This window comes from Mustela nivalis (assembly GCF_964662115.1).
Source record: "Mustela nivalis genome assembly, contig: HAP1_SCAFFOLD_2638, whole genome shotgun sequence".
NCBI lineage: Eukaryota > Metazoa > Chordata > Mammalia > Carnivora > Mustelidae > Mustela > Mustela nivalis.
The window spans coordinates 34,618-53,099 of NW_028134027.1; the positions used below are offsets into that span (position 1 = coordinate 34,618).

The window sequence follows — 18,482 nt, forward strand, 5'->3', positions numbered from 1 at the left end:
CCTAGATTTTTCCTGTCTGGTGCTGCTTGCTTATTTACTGTTGATGTACTACAGGTTGAGAGGAAGACTTTGGAGTAACTCAGCTCTGTCTTATAATCTGAGGCATGCTCAGAAAAAAAACAGATGTCAAAAGTGAATGTCATAAAGCAGAAGCCACATTTATGTTGGTTCTACCATTTTGTCCAATTTGAACAGTCCTGGGAGAACATGGCTTTAGTGAAACTGCTGCAGCAGAAGCCCGAGACTCTTGTGTTTCCCTTCATGGATGTTAAGGGACAAGTTATGAGTATTTACTATAGATAGCAAATACAGTAAATATGGTATGGTCCTGAGCCCAGCATTGTGAGGTGTCTTCCTGATTCAGCTTCAAGATCACGACAGCAACAGCAGATGCCCAGGCCGGTTTTGTAGTGTGCAACTAGGAGTACTGGGAGCATATAGACATGTGGGGCAACATCAAAAAGGATATCATACATTTAATTGGAGCCCCAGTGTAACACTGATAGAAATTAAGGGAAAGGGAAAATCTTGATAATATTACGAGGAAAAAAAACCCTACATTACTTTCACACAAGCAATAATAGGACTGATAATCTTCTTAGTGTAAGTGATAAAAACAAGGAGAAAGCGGAATAACATCTTTAATTGTTATATGAAAATTACTGCCTATCTAGAATGCTATAACTACTAAAATTGTTTTCAAAAATAAAAGTGTTTTCAAGTAAATAAAAATGTAAAGAGTATGTTAATAGTAGAACTCCACTCAAAGAATAGCTAAATGCAGTGCTGTAGACTAAAGGAAAATGAAACATGATAATTCAGGAAGGAAATAAGAGCAAAGAATATGGGGTAGGGTCAGGAGCTTAGGTCTGTGGGTAAATATAAGAGAATATTAACTATACAAAAGAAAACCAATAATGCTTACATGACAAAAAAAAAAAAATAGAATTAAAATACATGGCATCAATAATGCAAAAGCCAGGAGTGAAGAAATGGACTCAATGTGCTCTATGTTTCTAGAACTCTCAAGGAAATTGTAGAAGTAATAATGCCTACTTAATTATCAACCTCAAGTTTCAGTAATAAAATTTCTAGGTTAACCACTGCAGAGTAATGTTAAAAAAATGTGTAACTAACAGATTAAAGGGATAAAAGTAATCACAAAAAACTCACACTTGATTATCCTAATTAAAGATAATAAAGTAGAAAAGAAGGAACAAAAACTGGTCAGTCAGATTTCTGCTTATGATCCAGATGGAATAATAGGAACTGGATATACCCCCACCCCACCTGAAACAACATTAAAAAAAAAAAAAAAAAGAAAGAAAAGACAAAAAAAAGACAAAATTTTAAAAACAATAGTTTTTAAGACATTGGAGATTAGGCAATGAAATGAGCCCTTGATCATCCCAGCCTACTGCCTGAGGGTTTCCTGCCACGCTAGATAGTATGGTGGTCTTCCTGAGGTGAGGAGATGGAGCTGAGAATTATGAAACCAGAGCAGGTAGGATTCAGAGTGCAAGTACAGGAGAGAAGAGAACTGTACGGACAGATCTGCAGAGCTTCTGCATTAGGTTTTTAGCTTAGCACTGACAGAACATCTAAATGAAAAACATATCAGAAGCCAAGGAAGAATCATCTGAGGGGATTAAAGGGAAGAATGCCTGGAGTTCACTTGGAATTGGGGAGAATTCCTGTTCTCACAAGTCAGAGTGCATCTCTTCATGATTTACATGGCATTAATAGGGCTCTGAGGTTTTTACCTCAGCAGCAGGGGAAAAACTGGTCTTGCAGCAGAGTTTAAAGCAAGAGCTTGCAGCAGCAGAACTTAAAGCAAGACCAGATAAGATCAGTTTCCAGGTAAACCAACTGAATTCCAGAACAAATTCAAAAGTATTGTAAGAGTACAAAATTATCCAATACATCAAAGATGTAAAATTCACAATGTCCCCAACAGAGAGAATGCAGAGAAAATAAAATAATATTTGAAGAAATAATAGCTGAACATTTGCCAAATTTGATGGAAACTATAAGAACATAGATCAAAGATGATCAAACACTACAAAAAAGAAGCATAAAAAAAATTTCAGCTAAGCACAACATAACTGAATTGCTTAAACCTAGCGATAGAAAATTTAAAAGCACTCAGAAGAAAAACACCCCAGAGAAACAAAAACAAGAAGAGAGTAAACTTTTTGTCAGAAACACTACAAGCCAGAAAGCAGTTGAAGCAACTTCTTTAAGTATAAGAGAAAAAAAAAAAAAAAAAAGAAAGAAAAGAAAAAGAATAAAGGAATAAGGAAAATCTGCAACCTAGAACTCTATGCCCAGTAAAAATACTTTAAAAAAAATGAGAACGAAAGAATAGATAAGCAAAAAGACTTTTTCAGACATATAAGAATATAGTGATATTCTTCACTAACAGGACTGCATGTTGAACCATATTAAAGGAATTCCTTCAGGCACAAAGAAAATGATGCCAGATGGAAATCTGGATCTACATAAAAACTGAAAAGCACCTTAAAATAGCACCTGTCAGTTTAAAGATATTTAGATTATTTAAATCTTTTAAAAAGATATCTGATGGTTTAATGCAAAAATGATGAAAATAATAACAATTTATTGTAGGTCTATAACATACTAAAAGTAAAATGTTGACAATAGCACAAAAGTTAGGAAGGCAGAACTGTAGTACATTATAAGGTCTTTCTTTATACTATATGTGAACTGGTATAATATCTACAGATGGATTGTGATATGTTGAAGATATTTACTAAAAACCTGGAAGTAACCAAACAAACATAACAAAGACTTACAGGTAATAGCTCCCCAAAGTGGAAAAGTTGGAATCATTAAAAGAAGAAGAAGAAAAGAAGCAGTAGCAGTAGCAGCAGCAGCTATTTAATTAATACAAAACAGGTCAGAAAACAAGAAAAAGATGATTATGGGGGAAGCAGATGGGATGAATCAAAAATAAACAGCAAGAGGACAGATTTAAACTCAGCCATCTCAGTGTTCACATTAACTATAAAAAGTCTAGATATCCAAATTAAAAGGCAGAGATGGGCTTATTGGATTAAAATATAAAGGGTCAACTCTATGCATTCAAAAAGAAACCCATTTTACACATATATACATATAGGTTAAAAGTAAAATATGGATAGATATACCATACCATAGTGGGCTGTATGGTGGCCCCCAGAAGATGTGTCTATAGTGTAATCCCTGCAGCTTTTGAATGTGACCCTTTTTTCCAAAAAAATTTCTAATTACATTGCAGGTATAATTAAGTTGAGAATCTTGAGATTCTTCTGGATTAGCACAGCAGGCCCTAAATCAAATGACAAATGTCCTATAAGAGCGGGGAAGAGGGAAATTATACAGAAGAGAAGAAACTGTGACTCCGAAAGTTGCAGAGATTAATGTGGCCAGAAGCTAAGGCACCTCTGGAACCCAGACACTGGAAAAATCAAGAACAGATTCTTTCCCAGAGTCCTCAAGAGAGAGTGCAGCCCTGCCAGCACCTTGGTTTCAGATGAATGGTCTCCAAAACTGTGAAAGAATACATTTCTGCTGTTTTAAATCAGAAATTTTGTAGTAATTGTTACAGAAGCTCTATGAAACTAATATACATGCTAACAGTGATGTAAAAAAAAAAAGAACTGGAATACAGAACATTGTAAATGTAGCCAACTCCAACAAACTTAAAATGATCAAAATGTTAAGTTTTATGATATGTGTATTTTAACACAAATATTTTTAAAATTTAAGAGAGAGAGGTAGAATAGGAGTTGCTATATTAAGTCAAATAAAATGGATTTTAGAACAAAGAATATTACCAAGGTTAAAGAGGTTAATTCCACAATTATAGAGTGATCAATTTATCAAGACAACATAATCATCCTAAAGATTTCTAAACTAATAGCAGAGCTTGAAAATATATATGGTCTAATCAGTTTTTGTTTTTTGACTCATGGGGAAATAGACAAATTCACAATTTATAGTCCAAGGTTTTACTAATCATCTCTCAATAACTGACACAAGTAGACAGAAAACTAGTAAGTATACCAAAGTCTTGAACAACACTATCAACCAATTTGATTTACTTGATATTTGTAACACCCTCTAAATGATGGCAGGATAGACATTCTTTTCATGTGCACATAAAATATTTATCAAACAGACCATTTTCTGGGCCATAAAGCAAGCCTCAGTCAATTTAAAAGAAGTCGTCATAAAAAATGCTAGAGTGGGATTAAGTTATTAACCTCTAACAATGATATCCAGAAAATTTGCAAGTATTTGTTATTTAAACACATCTGTAGGGATGCCTGGGTGGCTCAGTTGGTTAAGCCCCTGCCTTTGGCTCAGGTCATGATCTCAGGTTGTTGGGATGGAGCCCCACATCAGACTCTCCACTTAGCGGCAAGTCAGCTTCTCCCTCTACCTCTGTGATCTCTCTCACTTTCACTCTCTCAAATATGTAAATAAAATCTTTTTAAAAAAATAAACACATCTGTAAATAATCCATGGGTCAAACAACAAGAGATCAAAAGAGGAAGTATTTTAAAGTAAATGAAAATGAGAAACATCGTATCAAAATTTGTGAGACACAGAAAAAGCAATACTGAGAGGTAAATCTAAAGCACTGACTACTTATCTTAGAAAATAAGGATTTCAAAACAATGACTCACCTTGTACTTCAAGAACTAGAAAATGGGGCACCTGGTTGGCTCAGTTAGTTAAGCGTCTTCCTTCAGCCCAGGTCATGATCTCCGAGTCCTAGGATCAGGCCCCACATCATCTGGCTCCTTACTCAGCAGGGAATCTCCCTCTGCTACTCCCTCGGCTTGTGGTCTCTCTCTCTCTCTCAAATAAATAAATAAAATCTTTTTAAAAAAAGAATTAGAGGGCGCCTGGGTGGCTCAATGGGTTAAGCCGCTGCCTTCGGCTCAGGTCATGATCTCAGGGTCCTGGGATCGAGTCCCGCATCGGGCTCTCTGCTCAGCAGGGAGCCTGCTTCCCTCTCTCTCTCTGCCTGCCTCTCCATCTACTTGTGATTTCTCTCTGTCAAATAAATAAATAAAATCTTAAAAAAAAAAAAAAGAATTAGAAAATGAAGACCAAATGCAATTGCAAGTAAACAGGAGAAATTAATAACTGATCTAAATTTCATATGAAGATGCAAAGGATTTAGAATAGTCAAAGCTGTTTTGAAAAAGAACTTGGAGAACTTAAACTACTTGATTTCAAGCTTTATTATAAAGCTACAGTAATCAATAGCATAATATTGGCAAGAGAATAAACAGGTCAGTGGAAAAGAAAACAATTCAGAAAGAAACCAATGTGTATATGGTTAACTGATTTTTGACAAATGCGCAAAAGCAATTAATTCAGTGGAGAAAGGATAGTTATTTCTATAAGTGATGGAGGAACGATTAGTTATCCAGATGTAAGAAAATAAGCTTTGATCCATACTTTGTACCACATGCAAAAATTAATTTGAAATGGCTCAAAAAAATACAACAAACAAAGATGATATGAGTTCTAGCAGAAAAACAGTGGAAAATCTTTGTAACCTTGAGTTAAGTAATGAGCTTTTAGATGCAACACTATAAGAATAATGAATAAAAGAAATAAATTGAAAAAAAATTCACTAAATTTCACCAAAATTAAGAAGTTCGAGTCTTCAAAAGACTGTTATGAGAATAAAAAGACAAGTAACAGACAAGGAGAAAATATCTGCAAATCATTTATCTGGTAAAAGACTTCTACCCAGAAAAAGCATTCTCAAAACTTAGGAAAACAACCCAGTTTTTAAAAGTAGACAAAGACTTGGGGTGCCTGGGTGGCTCCATTGGTTAAGTGACTGACTTGGTTTCAGCTCAGATCATGGTCTCATGGATCCTGGGATGGAATCTCAGGTCAGGCTCTGCGCTCAGCAGGGGTGTTCTTGAAAGAGTCCTTCCCTCTTCGACTCTTTCCTCCACTTACTGGTGTTCTCTAAAATAATAATAAATCTTTTTTAAAAAGTAGACAAACACTTGAACAGGCTCTTCATCAGACATATGGATGGCAAAAGAACACATGAAAAGATGTTCAACATCATTATAATTAGAGACATGTAAATGAAAACACAATGACCCTACTCATCCATATAGAATTTTTAAAATTATGTTTGACCATAGCAAGTGTTCCTGAAGATGTTACTAATGTATAAATATGCAAAGAAACATATTGGGTAGACATTGCATTGCTTCACACCCTCAGAGCACTGGTCTCATAAACCAGGAGGAGAAAAGATGTGAGGAGCTGACAAAGTCAATTACGTGAACTTGTTCACACATTCGATATGATATAAAGAGCCAAGAGGAGATTCTAAAGCATTTAGAACCAGAGGTGAAAATGAGAATGAGGGTGATGGATGGAGTTATAATACTTTCTCTTTTTTTTGTTCCTCACAACAATTTCTTTTCTGTTGATTGATTCAGTTGTCTCAAGATCAGCACAGCACTGCTGTGTACTAGTGGAGCACACTGTCAATGCACAAGACATCACATCCACACCATTAAATTTGACAGAACGTGCTCCTAAAGGAACATCAGAGTCATCACACCTTTCCCTGATGTGGCCAAATTAGGGGTGAATGCAGCCCCATTACTAAGCAGCAAGGGCAGTCCTATAATTCTTTATCTGTCATGTCTAACACATCTCCCTGGGAAAAGGACAAATGGGAGGCCATGGTAAGATTGATGTTACTGTCTGCTTTAAGTTAAGGGTAATTAGAAAAGCTGAGCCAGGGGAGGGAGGTCCAGGTTAAAGCTGTATGCAATAAAAGAAACAGGACATCTGGCAAATAAGAGGGTTTTACCTGAAAATCCTCTTGGCTGTCTCTCTCAGCTCTGGTCTGATGACTAATGCTAGAAGTCACTTGACCCCTTTTTCCCAGAAAAGGAAAATTGGACACAAGCTGATTGATGAGTCTGCCCAGTCTCCACTTGGACACACTGGAGACGTGACGCAACACTGTCTGTGATTTGAACACCAGTATCTGCCTGGAGACACTTTTTGGCTCATTTGTGATCCAAATTTCCTTGATTGGTTTCCAGGTAACCTGAATTAACAGTATCCCCAAATTGCACAATATGGAGGTTGTTAAAGGGCAGACATCTTCATACTGACAGTGAGACTCTGAATCAAGATGGGTTTTCTCTGGGAAAGCTGCCTGGGTATGATGGGAAGGAGCTTGCTTCTTCTAACCCATAGTCAGTATTCTCTTTAGAGCAAATATGCACACAAAGGGAATTGAAAGGCCTTTTAGGAAAATGGCAGTGGCAATGGAATTGGAATTAGCAATGGAATTCAGATGGCCTCAAAGGAGGAGGAAGACCCTGAGCATCACTGTAAACCTATGTCTTCAGTAACACCGCGAAAGTAAATATACTATTGGACTATTCTTTGGATGTACCTTGATAAAGACCAGTCACAAAGACTGAGAGCAAGAATTTATTTCAAATATTCAAACAATGTTCGGCATGTGTGAAACTTAATGATGCGTTGGCAAAGCAAGGGCTAAGTTTTGATCAAATTCAGTTTGTTTTCATTTAGATCACAATTGTAAAATTGTAAAAAATACTATTACAAATAAAAATACCACTATTACAAATAAAAAAGTGATCTGAAGTAATAATGAAGTATTATTCATAGAATTAAAGTCTACATTCTGAAATAGGCTTCTGTAAATTTTTTAGGTAAACAAGTGTCCTTAATTTACACAAGCTTCAGAAGTTATTTTAGGTGGCCCTCTATAAACATTTCTTGAAATGAGCAAGTTTTTAGAATATTTCCTTCTTCCTTTACATAGGTTTGAGATTAAAAAAAATTTTTTTTTTAATTTATTTGAACGAGAGACAGCATGAGCAGTGGGGAGAGGAAGAAGCAGACTCCCCACTGAGCAGGGATCCTGATGCGGGGTTTGATTCCAGGACCCAGGATGGTGACCTGAGCTGAGGACAGACTCTTTATTTTTTTGTTAATTTTTTTTTAAAAAAATTATTTATTTATTTATTTTAATAAACATATTATGTATTTTTATCCCCAGGGGTATAGGTCTGTGAATCGCCAGATTTACACACTTCACAGCACTCACCATAGCACATACCCTCCCCAATGTCCATTACCGCACCCCCTCTCCCCACCCCCCCTCCCCCCAGCAACCCTGTTTGTTTTGTGAGATCAAGAGTCACTTATGGTTTGTCTCCCTCCCAATCCCATCTTGTTTCATTTATTCTTCTCCTACCCCCTTAATCCCCCCCATGTTGCATCTCCACTTCCTCATATCAGGGAGATCATATGATAGTTGTCTTTCTCCAATTGACTTATTTCGCTAAGCATGATACCCTCTCGTTCCATCCACATCGTCGCAAATGGCAAGATTTCATTTCTTTTGATGGCTGCATAGTATTCCATTGTGTATATATACCACATCTTCTTTATCCATTCATCTGTTGATGGACATCTAGGTTCTTTCCATAGTTTGGCTATTGTGGACATTGCTGCTATAAACATTCGGGTGCACGTGCCCCTGTGGATCACTACGTTTGTATCTTTAGGGTAAATACCCAATAGTGCAATTGCTGGGTCATGGGGTAGTTCTATTTTCAACTTTTTAGGAACCTCCATGCTGTTTTCCAGAGTGGTTGCACCAACTTGCATTCCCACCAACAGTGTAGGAGGGTTCCCCTTTCTCTGCATCCTCGCCAGCATCTGTCATTTCCTGATTCTATATGGTTCAGTTGTTTATTCTTATTATAAAGAAAGAGATAATAATCTTCTATAGTTCTAGTTCTATAATTCTCCCTCAACAGAGGAGAATTCCAGTGAAAATACTTTAGTTATAAATTCTTATTTCTCAAATATGCAGAGAAATATTTCAATTTATATTTGAGTGTGTGTTAAAATTTCCAATCTATGGGGATGCCCCGCTCAGTCGGTTAAGAGTCTGTCCTCAGCAGAATGGGAGAAGATATTTGCAAACGACATATCAGATAAAGGGCTAGTGTCCAAAATCCATAAAGAACTTAGCAAACTCAACACCCAAAGAACAAATAATCCAATCAAGAAATGGGCTGAAGACATGAACAGACATTTCTGCAAAGAAGACATCCAGATGGCCAACAGACACATGAAAAAGTGCTCCACATTACTCAGCATCAGGGAAATACAAATCAAAACCACAATGAGCTATCACCTCACACCAGTCAGAATGGCTAAAATTAACAAGAAGTTAAAAGCAAGTCTATTAGATGGGACAACTGGATGGCTCAGTCAGTAGAGCATACTATTTTTCTTCTTCTTCTTCTTTTTTTTTTTTTTTAAAGATTTTATTTATTTGAGAGAAAGAGAGTGAGAGAGAGAGCATGAGAGGGGAGAAGGTCAGAGGGAGAAGCAGACTCCCTGCAGAGTTGGGAGTCCCATGTGGGACTTCATCAGGGAACTCCAGAGTCATGAACTGAGCTGAAAGCAGTGGCTTAACCAACTGAGCCACCCAGGTGCCCTAGGGCATACTACTCTTGATCTTGTGTTAGGATTTCAAGCCATATGTTGAGGGTAGAGTTTACTTAAAAAAAAAAAAAAAAAAAAAGCAAGCAAGCCTATAGCAAATTTAGCTACTAACAAAAAGCAATCCAAAAGATAGTATGTTCTTATTCAGAAAATGTAAATATACCAGGTTTTCATTGCTACAGGCAAAAATTTTGTAAGTTACAAAGATAATAAACCTGGAAAAAAAATCACATATCAAGAAAAATTCAACAATTTTGAATATAGAATGCCGAATATGAATTTATTTCTCTCCAGCATGAAGCCAAAATACAGTAGGAATAACAAGCTATATTTTGGGTTGTACAGATAACAATTTCCAAGGGTCTAAAAGTATGCATTTTAGTTACAAAAATCATAGCTATATAACAATATTATTTATTTACACATTTAAAACTAAATTTAAAATGACACTGTATGGGCATAATGACATCTACTGGACATTTCGGTTAATAACAGTTAACAAGAAGGTTAATTTGAAACTCCCCTAACTTCATGACCAATAAAATCATGTAAAATAAAATTAGATTGCAGTTAATACATTTATTTTCCTTCTTTAATATAATGTAGTATCTCTGCAGAAAATGTTACTTCTAAAGTAAAAAAGGTTTAATTACTTCTCAACCAGTCCTCCCAATCACAATCACAGACACAGACAAGCCTTTTAGCTTTTGGGTCTTAGAATCCTGATATGGATTTATCAGATAAATTCAGAGGACTGTTCTTCATATAAATATAGGATATTACATAAAATTTATAAAAATTTAGTCTGAGGCACCTTGGTGGCTCAGTTGGCTGAGTATCGGACTTGGTTTAAGCTCAGGTCACGATCTCAGGGCCTGGGAAAGAGGTTCACACTCAGTGGGGAGTCTACTTGAGATTTTCTCTCTTCCTTTCCTTCTGCCCCACCCCTCCCCTCCTGCAGTGCACGAGCATGTCTTTCTCTCTCAAATAAATAAATCTTTAAAAAATTTAGTCTGAGTTTCAACAATAGGAAATTTTTTTAACATCTGGAAGTCATATAGTATATACAGCATATACCATATAGTATATAGTATAGTGCTATCATATATACAGTACACTATATAGAAATACTTTTTGGTTAGAACCATCTTAAAGGAAATTAATACCAGTAAATATTATATCCTAGTGGTATAATTTACCAGTTAAATTATATATTATGATTAACTTATAATTAATTAAATTAAGTTAAATTATAGATTGCTTACACTAAGATTTTCTTAAATGAAAGAGAAAAGCAAAACACTTGGGAAAGTCAACAAAAATCATGTTTGAAAAATACTGCATGCTGAGAATTCATAAAACACTTTATTGGAAGAAAAAAAAAAGGCAAAGAAATACTAAGAATTCTAATTAATTTCACTATATTCTAATACATCAAAAATGGTCTTTAGAGCTATCCTAACCAAATCTCAGCCCATTTCAGACTAATTCGGTTTAATCCTTATTCTGACAAATTAGTAAACTAAGTAGTTAAATGATCTCTGCATTTTTAGCTACTATTAAATCATTTAAAAGTTAAAAACTTTTATGGCTCCCATAAGTGAACAGACTTTGGGATGCTATCCAATTTCAAACAGCCACTGGAATCACGCTTCTATAGTCCTGAAACCACACCGGTTTAGTACTGGTAATAGTGACCCAAAGCTGTTGAAAGATTTCAACACCTAATCATTATCAGGTCTATGTATGTGACTAAGTGACAAGTTTCTCTTTAAGTAACAGCATGCTCTTTTCAGGTCAAATTATAACTCTAATCAGTTCAAAGTTAAGGGTTCTTAGAATATAATGGGCTGGCTGAATCTAATTTCCCTAGAGGAGTTCACTTGCCTATCTGAATGGTCCAGTCAGAAAGTTTATAGCATTTGTGAGATTACTTTATCCTTTTGTCACTTATAAGTGTGTTGGCAGAACTTACATTTCCAAATTTGTTTTAGAAAAATGCTTCAATTTATCTATAAAATGAGAGTGATAAGCTATTCTTTTCCTTTGGGAATATGATTTTATTTAGACTAATATTTTAAGATAAAGACATGAAGAATAGAATCGTTTTATGACATAGTATTTTCTTACATGCATAAACCCATAAAATAATAAAAGAAACAATAAAGAATATGAAAACAGTTCAGTTGTTATTACACATTTTTAAAATTTTAATACAAAATCAGATTTTAGAAGTTATACAAAAGAAAGCCAAAACCACTTTACACATTCATGATTAACTTTAATATTCCTTTTTCCTGTACATACTGAAAATGTTTACTAGTAAGGAATGCCAAGTGTGTCCATCACCATCTGAATTGCTTGTAGGGGATTTGTGATTTCTTCCATTTTATCTCTTCTCAAAACCCAGTCTGGTTTAAGTCTGTGAAAAGAATAAAAATCTTGGATTAATGAAGTTCTTCTCTTAAAAGAGCTACCTTCTCTGCTTTGTCTTAACAAAAATGTGGCTCCTCCTGAACACATCACTTCCCTTACAGCCCTCTCAAACAGGTGAGGGTTTCACAGGACTGCCATTTACCACTGTGGGGCTCTTCCTCACCATCCTTCCTCCTTTGAGGCTTATGCTATTTAGCTCACCAATGCCTTCCAGTCATCTTTCAAACTCCTGATATTTTGTTCTTTGTAACCTTGGTTCTTGGTCTTTGCTCAACTCCTGCCACTATTCTCAGTAACTTCAACATCCATGTAGCTAGCAAAAAATCCTACAATCTTATCTGTCAGTTCTGCCCTCCCTTCCTTCTGTTATACTTCAACCAACTCCTTACTTGATCACATAATAGCCTTCATCATTATTAGAAAGTACCCCACCACTGACATCTCAATTCGAGACTGCCATTCCCCACCCCCAGTCCTGATTCACCCATGTCTTTCGATTTCATACATCTACTGCACATCGTCTTCCACCGCACTGAGCTCTCTAATTCACTGACCTCAACACCGACCCATCATCCATCAGAATGCTGACCTCACTCTCCTCCTTGTTCAGCTTAGCTCCATCAATAAAATCTCCTTGGCAATTTCATTAATGCTATTGTTTCTCTCTCCTATTAAATACAAATGTAAATTTCTCTTTGGATTCCAAACTGAATCCAAATATCTGCCTTCTCCATTCCTGTACAGCTGAACAGGAAGAAAAGAAAGACTGCAGAACCAGACTGACTGATCTTGTGTCAATAATTACAAAACTAAATGGGTGCTTGAAATTGCATTGTATGCTCCCTTCCTCTTTCCCCAAGATGACCATTTTATTCCTTTTTCTTTTCAAATGTCCTCACCATACCCTCCCTGGTCTGCTTCCGAGCTGATGCTTATAATCTCATCTTCATTAAGAAAATAACATCCATCAGAGGGGAGCTCATACATCTTTCTCACATAACTCCCTACTATGTTGCATTTCCATCTCCTTATTCTCTCCATTTGGTTAAAAACCCAAATATCTATTGGTTGGTAAATTGTCAAAGAGTGGTATAGCCATAAAATGGACTAGTACTCTGTGATAAAAGGGAATGAATTTCTAATTCATACATCAATGCAAATAAATCTCAAAAATCAAGCTAAAAAAAAGAATCCAGTCACAAAAGCTATATAATGTATGATTCCATTTGTATAATAATGTAAAAAAAGACAAAGCAAAAGTATTGAAATAAGACCAGCAGTTGCCAGAATCCAGGGGTTAAAAGAAGATAACTAATTGCAAAGGGGCACCAGGGAACTTTGGTGTGACAGAAATATTTTGTATCAGTTGAAAAAAAGGGAAGCTATTAATTCGTGTTAATCATAGTTTTAAAGATTTTATTTTATTTAATTGAGAGAGAAAGAGAGAGGGAGAACATGAGCAAGGTGAGGGGCAGAGAGAGAGGGAGAAGCAGGCTTGCACTGATCATGGCTTAGAATAGACCCATTATTTTATTAGGGACTACAAATAATGAGAGTTTCATATTCTTTCTGCATTTATTAAACAATTTTTTTAATAGAAAACTCCTACATCAACCATTGAGTTACCCTAAGATACACTATATATCAGAAAAATGGGACATGCTTTTTTTTCCTTCTACCCATAGTTGTTTTTCTACCCATGAGTTGTTTTTCTACTCATGAGTTGTTTTTCTAGCATCCTTTAAGGGTAACCAATGATTTTTTTTTCCCCTTAGTATCATCAAAAGCTGATGAATTTTTCATGTGATCTGGTCCATCTGTTTTTCAATCCTCCATAATCTATCCCTGTCACTACTTTAACCACTAACCTCCGTCTTGCGAAGTCCAGTGGGCCTTTTTCTTACCCCTCTCACAACCTCCCAGCAGCATTCCACACAGCTGATGGGACACCACTGTGGAATATCTTCTAACCAATTCAAATTCCTTTTCAGAGCTGTTGGCTGGTTCTTTCTGGAGAAATTGGGGCTACCTTGAGGTCTGGTTTGAGAATTTCTTTTCTAGGTATTCTCTTGCCCTGGGGGGACTGTATCTATTACCATAGCCGTAAATGGGATCTAATGATTCCTTAATCTAAGGATTATTGAATTTAAATCTCTAGACTGATACTTCTGCCTAGAAACACAGCCTGGATTAATAGCTTGTTTGTCTCTTCCTCTAATTTGTCACAGAAACCTCAAGTTTCCCAAAACAAAACCCATGTCAATGTCCCCTCCCACTATATCATCTCCTATCCTGACTTTTACTTCTTGTAACTACATCCCAGAGATAGTTTCCCAGTCACATTATTTGAGCACGTCCTCTAAGTTATTCTCTATCCTAGCAATTACCAAAATCTTTATTGCTCTTTTCACTTACTTGCTTACTTACGGTCATTCTCCCAAACTAAGTGGCTCCATTCTGTGCCATAACCACAAGCTCAGCACTGTAAGGCATAGGGCACAGCTGCATACTATGCTTGTTCTCACACTGATGAAGGTGTCTACTTGCTTAACCAGAATACTCATTTTAAAAAAATTTCTAAAGTTACATGTCTTAACCTAGTTAAACTACTATTATCACTATAGGTTTGCTGTTGAGTAAATGTCTGCCACCCCCCATCAAAAGGATATGGTGGGGATATATTAGGATATATTCACATCCTAATCCTTTGAACCTGTAATATTACCTTATTTTGAAAAAGTGGTCTCCATTGATCTACTTAACCAAAGTATCTTGAGATCAGATCATCCCATATTATCTGAACTGGCCCTAAATCCAACACATGTCCTTTTGAGGAAGAGGGAGGAGGAGAAGACACCCGTGAAGACAGAGGCAGTGAATGGAGTTAGACAGCCACAAGCAAAGGAGCACTACAGTCACCAGAAACTGGAAGAGTCAAGGAGGGATTCTGCTTTAGAGCTCTCAGGGAAAGTGAGGCCTTGCTGACACCCTGATTTTGAACTTCAAGAACTCTCAGAGAATGTTACTGTCATTTAAGGCCACCAAGTTTGTGGTAATTTGTTATAGCAGCTCTAGGGAAAGTAGTACAAGATCTCATAAAGGACTTCTTTAGAAGGAGAAATTTCAAGTGTCAGGATGATTAGGAGAAGAGTTGGAAGTTGATACTGTAGCCAGGAGGGGATTTTTGGCAGCTTTTAAACAAGGAAGCTTGTTCTTCATGCGAGAAAAGAAAGTTTATACAGCAAAGCTTATAAAAAGTTAACTGTTAGACTTAGCACTTAACTATTTAATATAAGGAATTTATCGAATAACTATTAATACCCAAAGCCACAGTGTTATTACTTTATTCTGTACTGAGACTGTCTACTTTAGATTTGCCAAAGATCCTATTTTTACTCATATGTTGTTTCTCCATTGTCAAGCACAGTATCTTGCTTATAGTAGGGACTCCATAAATGTTTGCTAAATGAATGAATGAACGGTGACTTAAAACTACAGAGTATATTTACTGCTTACCTTGAAACTATTCTGGTTCTTACAGGTGTTTCTGGAATAAAGGGAATACTTATAGAAGAATTCATCTTTTGTTTATAAGCAGTCTTTCAGTATTCATTTTATGTTTACGAGCTGTAAGCTTGTAGAGACTATAAATACGGTCAACAACTTTGGATCTACTTCGAACATCCTAAAAAAGAAAATGTACAAATTATTATTAAGACTAAAACAAATTTTGTGTCCCTTATATGGTAGTAAAATCAACCATAATAACACCATACAGTAAACTTATGAGTCTTTAACAAAATCTAAAATCTAAAATGTGGGGCACCTGGGTGGCTCAGTGGGTTAAGCCGCTGCCTTCGGCTCAGGCCATGATCTCAGGGTCCTGGGATCGAGTCCCGCAACAGGCTCTTTGCTCAGCAGGGAGCCTGCTTCCTCCTCTCTCTCTCTGCCTGTCTCTATGCCTACTTGTGATCTCTCTCTGTTAAATAAATAAATAAAATCTTAAAAAAAATAAAATAAAATCTAAAATGCTTTCCAAGTTGAGTAGTTAGATAGGTTTTAGCTATAAACTAATTTGTAAGACAATTACAAAAACTGTACACCTTACTCCATACTGAATACAGGTAAATGTTATAGTCAATATGCCTATTATATCCAGTTTCCAAGTGCTATGAATTTTCTCGAAATTTCCAAAGTTACCTATGTATCTCTCACAACCCTAGGTCAAGTATAGTCTTTTGCATAGACCACCACCGCATCTATGCTTCCCTCCTTCCTGAATAGTCTTACTATATCCACACATGCTTTCCCAAAACCATTCTTCATTCAGGAGCCAAATTCATGTTAGAACTTAAACTAGAACACACTCCCTTGTATATAATCGTTTAGTGGTTTTGTTCTCAGGATGAGGGCCAGAATCCCATTATAGCCTGTGGTCCCCCCATGTCGACTGTAAGTAACACCTACAGAGTTCTCACCATGGAAAAGCTTGAAATGTATTTATGGTTACAACAGGAAAATGAGGAGTCACATATATGTTGCAGTCTACCTTGTTCAATAATTTGTTACTTTCCTCAAGTAAATGGGAAATGGCTACTTACATAGCTGTAATAAGCTTTCTTTCTTTTTATTTATTTATTTATTTATTTTTCTTTCTTTTTTTTTTTTAAGATTTTATTTATTTATTTGAGAGAGAGACAGTGAGACAGAGCATGAGCGAGGAGAAGGTCAGAGGGAGAAACAGACTCCCCATGGAGCTGGGAGCCCGATGCAGGACTTGATCCCAGGACTCCAGGATCATGACCTGAGCTGAAGGCAGTCGTCTAACCAACTGAGCCACCCAGGCGCCCCTAAGCTTTCTTTTTAAAATTCAGTTTACTACATTAGGAAACCACTATCAACACAACACACCCAGCATACAACACAATACACCCAGCACACAACATAACACACAAACACCTCCTTTATCAACACAAAAGGCAGGTCTAAATATACACAAAATTTAAATTGTGATAACTACTGAAGGAAAAGTGTAAGTCTTAAACCTAAAAACCTGGCCAGAGAACCTCAAAGGACGATAACGAATACTTACAGAGGCCCGATTTGTTGTTTTTAATAAAACCGCCAACAAACAACAGGTTTTTGTAAAAATGCTTCCACCCTTGTCTGCGACTTTGTCACCAGGCTTTTCTCGGTACATTTGCAAAAGGTCCAGCAGAGTATCTATGCAATTTTCTACATCATAAACTGCTGCAGTAGTTTTCTCATACTTGAAGAGGACAGAAGGAGAGCAACTGTTACAACACACACATGTAGCCTTAGAAATAGCCCAAGCGAAAAGAAAGCTGAGGACCAACTTTTTGGATTATCTATAGCAAGTGCAAAGGACTTTGTGAAATGATTTCTTGATATTACTAACATTTTTTGATCCATTTTATACGCATATCTGCATTTTAATTGAAAGTTCCACAAAATAGGAATCAAATCTAAAATCTTTGAACATGAACACCCTGGAGTAAATAAAAAGCTTAAAGACAAGGCAATTTTACTGAGAACCTTGCAGGAAAAAGATAACTTAGCTGTGGTAGTTAACCACAGGTAAAATAGTGATAAAGACTAAAGATTAGGATACATTTTTCCTGCCTCATATACCTAACTGTATATCTCATTGTATCAACTAGATTCATATGGAAATTTGTGTGGAAACAAATAATGCTAATGATACTAAGATAAAAATAACAAAATAATATTAACAATTAACATTTATTTGGCACTTTTACGTATGAAGCACATGATACATACGTTCACTCCATTCTCACAATAACAATGTGAGGTGGATACTACTATTACACCCATTTACAGTTAAAACACAGAGAGGCTAAGTAACCTGTAATAAGCCACAGAGCGGTGATTCAAACCCAGGCAGTATGGCATCTGTCTGTGTTCTTAACCACCACTTCTCAGTAAGAAAAGATCAGGTAAAGAGCTGTGGCTGAGGGTAGGGTGGGGAAGATAAATTTGTCATCTCAATACTTTTGGCTGCATGCATTATGGTTTAGTAGATATCTGCTACCAGTCCAAAGTCCAAAAACTTAAATGCTAATCCTTATATAGAGTCTTAAATACAGGGTAACCAAGTGATAGCAATATCTTAATCATGTTTTGCCAGACATGATTATAAGAGGTTCTATTGTTTTGATACAATGCAGTGGATTAGAACAACACCTCTAGAGGTGGACAAAGGATCTGAATTCAGCTCTTCCACTTACAGACTCAAGGGTTTAGGCCAGGAGACTTAATTTCTATAAGAATTATTATTTCTTCTCTATAAAATTGGAATAATAACATGGACTGCTTGAGACTATTATTTTAAGAAAATTTAAATGATGCATGAAAAACACTAGCATATAGGAGATACTCAATAAATGTTAGCAATTATTATTAATATCACAAAGACAGAAAAAATAAAATAATAAACAATT

The 18,482-nt window shown here is 36.1% G+C and overlaps 1 long non-coding RNA gene across 1 annotated transcript; it reads right to left on the minus strand.

Moving 5' to 3' along the window:
* Nucleotides 1-9,823: 9,823 nt before the first annotated feature.
* On the minus strand, nucleotides 9,824-17,272 carry LOC309858497. The gene is made up of 3 exons (XR_014308219.1): nucleotides 17,093-17,272; nucleotides 15,517-15,685; nucleotides 9,824-11,986 (listed from the first exon to the last, which is right to left on the minus strand). It is a non-coding gene; the product is annotated as an uncharacterized lncRNA (long non-coding RNA).
* Nucleotides 17,273-18,482: the final 1,210 nt, after the last annotated feature.